Source organism: Physeter macrocephalus, chromosome 6 (genome assembly GCF_002837175.3).
Source record: "Physeter macrocephalus isolate SW-GA chromosome 6, ASM283717v5, whole genome shotgun sequence".
Classification (NCBI taxonomy): Eukaryota; Metazoa; Chordata; class Mammalia; order Artiodactyla; family Physeteridae; genus Physeter; species Physeter macrocephalus.
In genome coordinates this window covers 76,703,596-76,711,993 of record NC_041219.1, presented here as the reverse complement: position 1 = coordinate 76,711,993, position 8,398 = coordinate 76,703,596, and the positions used below count along the sequence as shown (strand labels likewise).

Sequence of the window (8,398 nt, the reverse complement as noted above, 5' to 3'; positions counted from 1 at the left end):
TGGCCTCTCCCGTTGCGGAGCACAGGCTCCGGACGCGCAGGCGCAGCGGCCATGGCTCTCGGGCCCAGCCGCTCCGCGGCACGTGGGATCCTCCTGGACCGGGGCAGGAACCCGTGTCCCCTGCCTCGGCAGGCGGACTCCCAACCACTGCACCACCAGGGACGCCCTGCTGTTGATGTTTTAAATAGAAGATCTGAAGGGATAGAAAACTGTGTTCATGGGGGGCGTTGAAGTCCCTGACCAGGCTCTTCTTATTGGTATAGCTAAAAGGAAAGAAATGTACTTTTAAAACTCCTGTACAAAAGAAGTCTACAATTGATATTTAATTGGCTAACTCATGGGAAAGGAGAAGCTAAAATCTTTCCGATTGGAATTGTTTAATGCGCAAAAGAGAGACTTGTCATGATAACGGCACCCACTGCTCTCATTCTTTGTATTCCCTCCTGTGTGGATAACTGGAAGTCTACAAAGAGACTCCGTTAGACTATAGTAAGTGTATGTGGGAAAAGGAAGTAATAAGACAATGATTATTGAAGAAAGCCATATCGTTAGAGTGTAAAGAAATCTAACTATGTCTAATAAACCCACTGCTCATTGATGTCCTGAGTATATCAATAAGATTATTATACTTCCTTTGAAAAATGTTGTCTATAAAACTGGTAGAGTTTGAACTTTTTTTTTTAAGTCAGGATTTAATGATTATTTAGGAAGCCCTTCTTTACCCAGGCTATTTTGAATGAACATTTAAAATAACTCTCATGGGCTTCCCTGGTGGCGCAGTGGTTGAGAGTCCGCCTGCCGATGCAGGGAACATGAGTTCGTGCCCCGGTCTGGGAAGATCCCACATGCCGTGGAGCAGCTGAGCCCGTGAGCCATGGCCGCTGAGCCTGCGCGTCTGGAAAGGGAGAGGCCACAACAGTGAGAGGCCCGCGTACCGCAAAAAAAAAAAATAAATAAATAAAAATAAAATAACTCTCATGACTACAGGTGGCCTTAGATACCAGCTGCCATGTATTTCTGGAAAGATTGAAAATTTCAATACCATTTGTTAACCTGGAGCAGCTGAGCCCGTGAGCCACGGCCGCTGAGCCTGCGCGTCTGGAAAGGGAGAGGCCACAACAGTGAGAGCCCCGCGTACCGCAAAAAAAAAAAATAAATAAATAAAAATAAAATAACTCTCATGACTACAGGTGGCCTTAGATACCAGCTGCCATGTATTTCTGGAAAGATTGAAAATTTCAATACCATTTGTTAACCAAGTTTAACAAGGGGAGAGGGGTTCTTCCGTTGGTGTGGTACTTTTATTTATAAATGTCTAAATAGGCTTTCCAGTAGCACAACTGAAATCATGTTTGTTCCTTTTTGTTGATGAAATTATATTCCCACTATGTATATTTTGTGTTAATTAAGTCTAGCAGCTTTATTCCCTAAATCCAAGAAATTGATTTAGAAATTCATTTAGAAAACTCGAATTTTAGTCATATTGTGGCCATACTTACGGACTATATTTCAAAATGAAAGTTCTATAATTTATATTCAAAAACATCTGTTCTCTCTTTTTTCTGCCTTAAACCACCATTTCACTTCAGAACCTCACTGAGGTTCCCCAGGAAACAAAATCCAAGGTAGAGATTAGCAAGCAGGAAGTTCATAGTAATCCTGTGCTCTGGATGATCTGCTCGCTTCCATCTCAGTCACGGTGAGAATCAGGGCCCCTGCAGTGGTCTCCACGTCCGGCACCATCTGGTTCCCCTGCCTCTCAGACCTTACCTCCTACTATACCTCTTGCGGTCTCAGCTCCAGCCACGCGGGGCTCCAGGCACACACCAGTCGTCACATTCTTGTGGCAACCGGAAAAAAAATGCATGACCTAAAAGTTGAGAGTTACATTTTATTCGGCGGAGAAAACTGAGGACTTAAGCCCGAGACACAGCATCTCAGATAACTCTGAGAGACTGCTCCGAAGAAGCAAGTGGGGAGATCCAGGCTGTATAAGGGTTTTTGCAACAAAGACCAGGTAGTCAGAACATCAATTAAAGAAAATTAATTAAAGAAAACCAGATATCTGTTAATTAAAGAAAACCAGATATCTCAAGTTAAGGAATTTCGTGCTTTTCTGTGTATGGGAAGATGCAAGAGTCTGGGCTCACTGAAATCATTCCTTTGATATGCACCTGAGCTATCTGGGGCCAGTATCCTGTGCTTTCTCCTGAGTCTCCTCGGGGTGCACCACTGGAGGTGGCTGCAGCTGCCGACTGCTAGATGGTGGGCATCCTGTTTCTATCCTGAGTTCCCTCAGGGCTCACCATCAGGGTGGCTGTGATGGGATGGCTAGATGGCTGCAACATCCTTTGTTTACTGATACGGCAGGCAACATTTTTCATTCACACCTATTACAGAGACTCTGTATTTGTCCTTCCTTCTTCCCAGAACACTTCCCCTCCTTCTCTAAATGGCTGCTTCCCTCCCTCCCTTCAGGACTCTTCAGGTGATGTCATCTTGTCTGCAAGGCCTACCCTGGTCTCCCTGCCAACCCCAGCATACCCTGTTCCTCTGCTTCGCTTCATTTTTCTCCACTGCAGTTCCCACCCTCGAATATGCTTACCCACATTTAACACCCCTAGCTACTGCCCATTCCCATTACGTGCCAGTGGTGACCCCCGATTCCTGAGGTGGATCTTCAGGATACACGCGCCTTTCCCTCCCCGCCCCTCATGATGTCCTTGGTTGGCACTTATTAACTGCAAACATGGACACACTCTTCCTGCCTACCACTGTCTTTTTCTCCTAAGTCAGTCTAACAGCCAGAGTGCTATTCACGCTGCGAAGGGTTATTACAATAAAGGTTCTACGAGCACATTGATCTGTCACATAAGACTTTGAATCTCCTTATAACCTGGGATGTAGCTCTTAAAATTGTGCGTGTCTGGAATTCCGTTTGGTGTTGAGCGTATCGGAAGGGCTTGGAGGAAATTGCTCTGGTGCCTGTGGGGATCATTTGCTTCAGATGATGAAAGACTGACAGACTTTGTTGGAGTGAGTGCTTGACAAGGAACATTCCTACGTTCTTAAAATGAAGAGGGCCAAATGTCCTTCACATCTGAGCACCCGCGGTGTGGGACAAACGGATGGATACAAGACAACGTGAGTGTTCATTAGGTTAGTGATGAAGAAATAATGGAGGTTATTTTGACTGATGGAAGCAAGTCAGAGGCCTTAGCAGTGAGGAGAATGATTTTTTGGAGGATGAGAAATCCACGTGAAAGGAGGAGGGCTGGCAGCTTCCTACTGGCATGGGTTCATTAGGGCTGTGGAGAGAGCCAGGTACACCCACCCAGAGCTCCTGTAGCCAACCCCAGAACATCAAATGTATGGAGTGTATCAGGTATGAAGGTGGACATCTTATATCCACCCTCCCATTTGTTCACACAGAGGGTTAATATGTTATGGACCTTATTGTGAGAGAGCAACTGAAGCACAGACATAAGTTCAAAATCACACAGCAAGAAAGTCACCCATGGCTTCTGACTCCGATCACAGTTATATTTCCGCTCCACCAAAGTAATTTCCCATTCATCTGGCGCAAAAACCAAAGTTCACCATGGTCACCCCAAGCCCTTGAGAAAAGTTAAAATATGTTCACTGTTTTCTATTTAAAAGAGCAAGGAAGTATTTGATTCAGTACATTTCCCAACCTCCAGAGGAAAATTCTCAGGAATCAGGAAAATTCAGCCACTTAAAATGAGTCATTTCCCGAGGGCTTGGTTTTACTCTAAATTGTCTTGAAAAATCAACTGGGCGGAGTCCTTCTGGATCGCTACTAGAGGTCATCCATTGTGAGAGATCAGATAATTTAGTTGGCCCCTCACTGGAGTGTGTCATACTTCCCTAAATTGCATTTGAGGTTTTTTTCCAAGACTATCTAATGGACGGGAAGGAGTACAGTACCAAAAGAAAGTGGCAAGACTTACTGCTGGGTGTTAATGGCGATTTCAGACAATTAAGGAAGCAGACTGGTAAATGATCAATGTCGTTCTGGTGCACTTTAATGACACGATGATTCAAATTTTATAATCAGGCACTTGAGAAATGGCAGGGACTAGAATGATTGAAGATATGCTGCGGCTGATGCTGACTCCTGAAATGAAGTTTACTTTGGGTATTTTTTAGTTCCGTGAAATTTAGATCTCATGGTTGAAATTTTTTCCCAGTCATGTTTTTCTTTTGGATTCTTTTTTTTCTCAACAGGAAATAAACATCTGACCTTAGCATACTTAACCTCAAATAAATTAATGTGTGGAATGAAAATCAGATAAATAAATCAGGGTGTGTATATTCTGAAAGGAAATTGCAAAGTGGAGCACATGATACATACAGTCTTGCTTGAACAATGAAATGCCTTAGAAGGTACTCAAATAATGAAAAAGTAACAGAATTCTTAACTTTTGAACAGATTGCGCAAAACTCAAAGTAAATGACTGAATAAAATATAAAACCAAACTTTAGTCATATACATCTTATCTCTGTGGATCTTTAGTTGAGATTGAAGCTTAAGAACAGTAGGTCGGGGAGCATGTATCTGTGCCTTAAACACTTACTGAATGTTGTTAGTTCCAAATAGCTTCCCATGATACTGTGCTTTATAGAGATACCATGAATATTTTGTATGGCAGGAGACAAGTTTTGCCAGCGAAGAAGAATCTCAGCCACGTTTCCTGAGTATTGAATTTATTTCACTTCTGTCCCTGAGAAGTAGTTCCTATAGGATCATAGTGGAATGGACTGGCCCAAGGATAGAAAGGGAGATTATTCTGAATGGAAGCTCTAATTGATAGCAGTATATTTATTTGCTGAAGGTTCAATGACTCATGGATTGTTTGGGAAAATAAATAGATTTACAGGAACCATCTGACTTTTAACACTTAAGAACACAACTCCTGAAATATTTCTTTTTTTAAAAAAGTAATTTATTTTGTCTTTAATTTCTCCCATCCTCCCATTCCTCAACTGTAAAATAGTACAATAATTCTACTTGAAGAATTAGAAGGTTAAATGAGATAGTATATGGGAAAGCACTCTAAAATGTAAAGTATCACTAATACATGCTAGGTTTTTTTAGATCCAATTTCTTTTGCTCCTGCCTTCTGTTTTTCACTTAGGCAACTGTTCCCTCACAGTGATGATTTCCTGTTTACATGTTGTTGATATTCATTCTTCAGAGATAAGTTGCCTGGGAATGGAGGAGAATAATAATGTCCTTAACTACCTACTTTATTAATTCTGCTTAAGGAAAGGCCACCAGATAAAAAGTAAGAAGCCCTTAACTGCTCAAATGGGAATATAAATCATAGAGAATATAAATTGAGAAGTTAAATCATACAATACTTGAAAATATTCTCTTCAGCTCATAGAATTGTATCTCTATACCTAGATTTCGTTTTTAAAGAGAAAGAATAAACTTCCTTATACCCCAGAACTATTTGACAATATTATACATTTTCCCTATAATAAATTTTAAAAATTTAACTCAGTGAAATTTTAAAAAATAATAATAAGGAAATAGCAAGAGAGCCCCCATATACAATATAAATGTTGAGTAAGACTGAGAAAGAAAATCTAGTGGCTGTTCACACTGGTCTTAAAAAAACAGGCCTGAAAATTACCACTCTCCTCCTTTTCAGTGACGCTTTTGTCAAGGTTCTTTACATGGGGAAGGGAATAATCACTACCAGAACTTTTGTAAAACATACCTGTAGGCGTCAAAGTCAAGACACAGTTTATCCTGACAATTGATGTAGCAACATAGACATCTCTTAAATTATTCATCTTTCTAATAGAAAATTCCCCTCTTGGAGACCTCAGGGTTGAATTAGACCCAAGCTCATTTAAACAAGTTTATTTAAAAAGTAAACACACAAAAATAAGTTTCATCCTTGCAAAGGTCTTCAGTAAACAAGAGAAGAGTATATGTTTTAAGAAAATGTCTACATCTATATAAAAAACAAAATTCAAAGTGATAATTTTTTCTTGACCTGCTTAAAGAATCCTTTTAATGAAATTCAGCTTTGTTTCATAAATAATGTAATGCTTGCTCATGATTAGGTGAACCTAATCAGATGCCCAGAGGGAATGGGTTTTGCTAGCAGATCTTTACTATCACCAGGAGTCAACAATATCACACGTTTTCCAGGTGGAGGGCTGTGAGTGGCAATAGATTCAGTAAATCACTGTAGATGTCAGCAGTCCCCTTCCCGGACAGGTTGGGACTGTGTTAACACAAAGCCTCTTCGCTGCCTGTGCCCGACCACAAAGCCCTGTCCTAAGCTTGGAGCACAAGAGCATGCTAAAGACCTTTTTTTCCCTCAAAGTATTTATATTTGTTTCTCTTTCCTTCCCTTCTCACTGCTTGTTTCTGTTTCTGAGAGTTCAGTGTGAACTTATGTTCTGTTTCTGGTTTGAAAAAAAAAGAGAAACATTTTTGTATTCAGTGAACTTTGAAAGTATTATATCGATACATGCATTCCTTTAAAATTATTTATTTATTTATTGTTGTCTGCGTTGGGTCTTCGTTGCTGGGTGCGGGCTTTCTCTAGTTGCGGTGAGCAGGGGCTACTCTGTTGCGCTGCGCGGGCTTCTCATTGCAGTGGCTTCTCTTCTTGCGGAGCTCGGGCTCTAGGCGTCCGGGCTTCAGTAGTTGTGGCACATGGGCTCAGTAGTTGTGGCTCACGGGCTCTAGAGCGCAGGCTCAGTAGTTGTGGCGCACGGGCTTAGTTGCTCCGCGGCATGTGGGATCTTCCCGGACCAGGGGTTGAACCCGTGTCCCCTCCATTGGCAGGCGAATTCTTAACCACTGCACCACCAGGGAAGCCCCCATGCCGTTCCTTTAAATGGCAGTGGGATGGTGATAAAGTCCAAAAAGGTGGGCTGATAACCAGCAGGAGAGGGCAGCTGTGTGACAGGGAGCCCATCGTAGATGCTCTTATTGAATTTAGGCTGTCCTTTCCCATATTTAGTGCTTTCACCTCAGACATTTATTTTGAGGGCTCCAAAGCCTATAAAGAAATAAGGAAAAGACCAAGTTTTAAGAAATTGCCTCTTCTGGGAAGGCAGAGGTCACCAGGATGCTTTCTCTTGCTGTTCGTCATCAGAGAAAAAAATAAGAACTGTTCTCACCATGTTCACAGGACCACCCTCTTAAAGCTTTTGGAAGTCAGAGAGCTTTGCTCAACATCCAAAAATTTTTTTAATTGGAAGAATTAAAGTCCTGGCTGTGATATGCTCTCTGTAACCATTCCCAAAGTAATTCTTAGATCCAGCTTCCCAGGAGGCTGTTCTGGGCATGGAATGAGTGGGCAGGTACGAGAGCATCTTCTCTTAGCTCTGATGTCCTGTAGAGGCATCTGTGAGAGAGCACCAAGGACTTGTGTGCCCCAGGAACTGGGGGGGGGGGGGGGTGTTAAGGGACTGGTACCAGGTACCCTCAGGTTGTCTTTGCTAATTAAAGGTGACCAGAAAGAAGCAAACACGTTGTGTGTGTGTGTGTGTTTTTTCCCAACTTCCTCTCATAATGTATCTCTCCCAACAGCCTACAGAATTGTTGTGAATAATTAGGGCTTTCAAACATTGGGAGGACGTAACATTCATCTGAATTGATTCTATCCCTTGTCAATCAGGAGGAGCGTTACACAGATTGTCTTCCTGAAAATACTGAGGGATGCTATTAGCTGAGCTATAAGGCAGTAAGGAAGGGAGGATTACATGGTCCAATAAACTTAGGAAACTCTGGGTTAGGCAGAGATTAAAAAAAAAAAAAAAGCTATGCAGCTTGTCTTCCTTGGCCTTTTAATAGGAACCCCTTCTGCCCCCAATTAAATTGATCTTCTTAGAAGGTACGGAACAGGCTGGGAGGGGACAAGCATGGCATTTGATTGTCAAGAGACTTGACAAGTACAGATCCTGTTTTTATTACTTGGGCATTATCTTGCCTTTCCTACATTAAAAGCCAGCTCCACAGGCTTATTCAAAATCCTCTGGGTGACAGAGATGGAGCGAACCTGTTCGATGACTAAATATATCCGCTCTGAGCGCAGCAGAATCAACTCAGCTGTGTACGCAGCAGCAGGCTGGTTTGCCTTCCTTATAGTTTCTAGTTAAGGAAGTAAATTGATTCTCTTCCTTTCTTAATCACCATAAATTTGCTTTGCTGATGTGTACGCAGTCCTCCTTTACATTTGCTTTTGAACATTAGGATCGCTGTTTTCACGTCATTGTGCCTTTTTAAATTTTTTTTTTTTTTTTCTGCGGTACGCGGGCCTCTCACTGCTGAGGCCTCTCCCGCTGCGGAGCACAGGCTCCGGACGCGCAGGCTCAGCGGCCATGGCTCACGGGCCCAGCCGCT

At 42.3% G+C, this 8,398-nt stretch overlaps 1 protein-coding gene across 1 annotated transcript in view; it reads left to right on the top strand.

Moving 5' to 3' along the window:
- Positions 1–8,398, top strand: part of TMTC1 (transmembrane O-mannosyltransferase targeting cadherins 1) — a 280,165-nt gene that overhangs the window by 197,958 nt on the left and 73,809 nt on the right. The gene's annotated exons all lie outside the window — the stretch shown is intronic.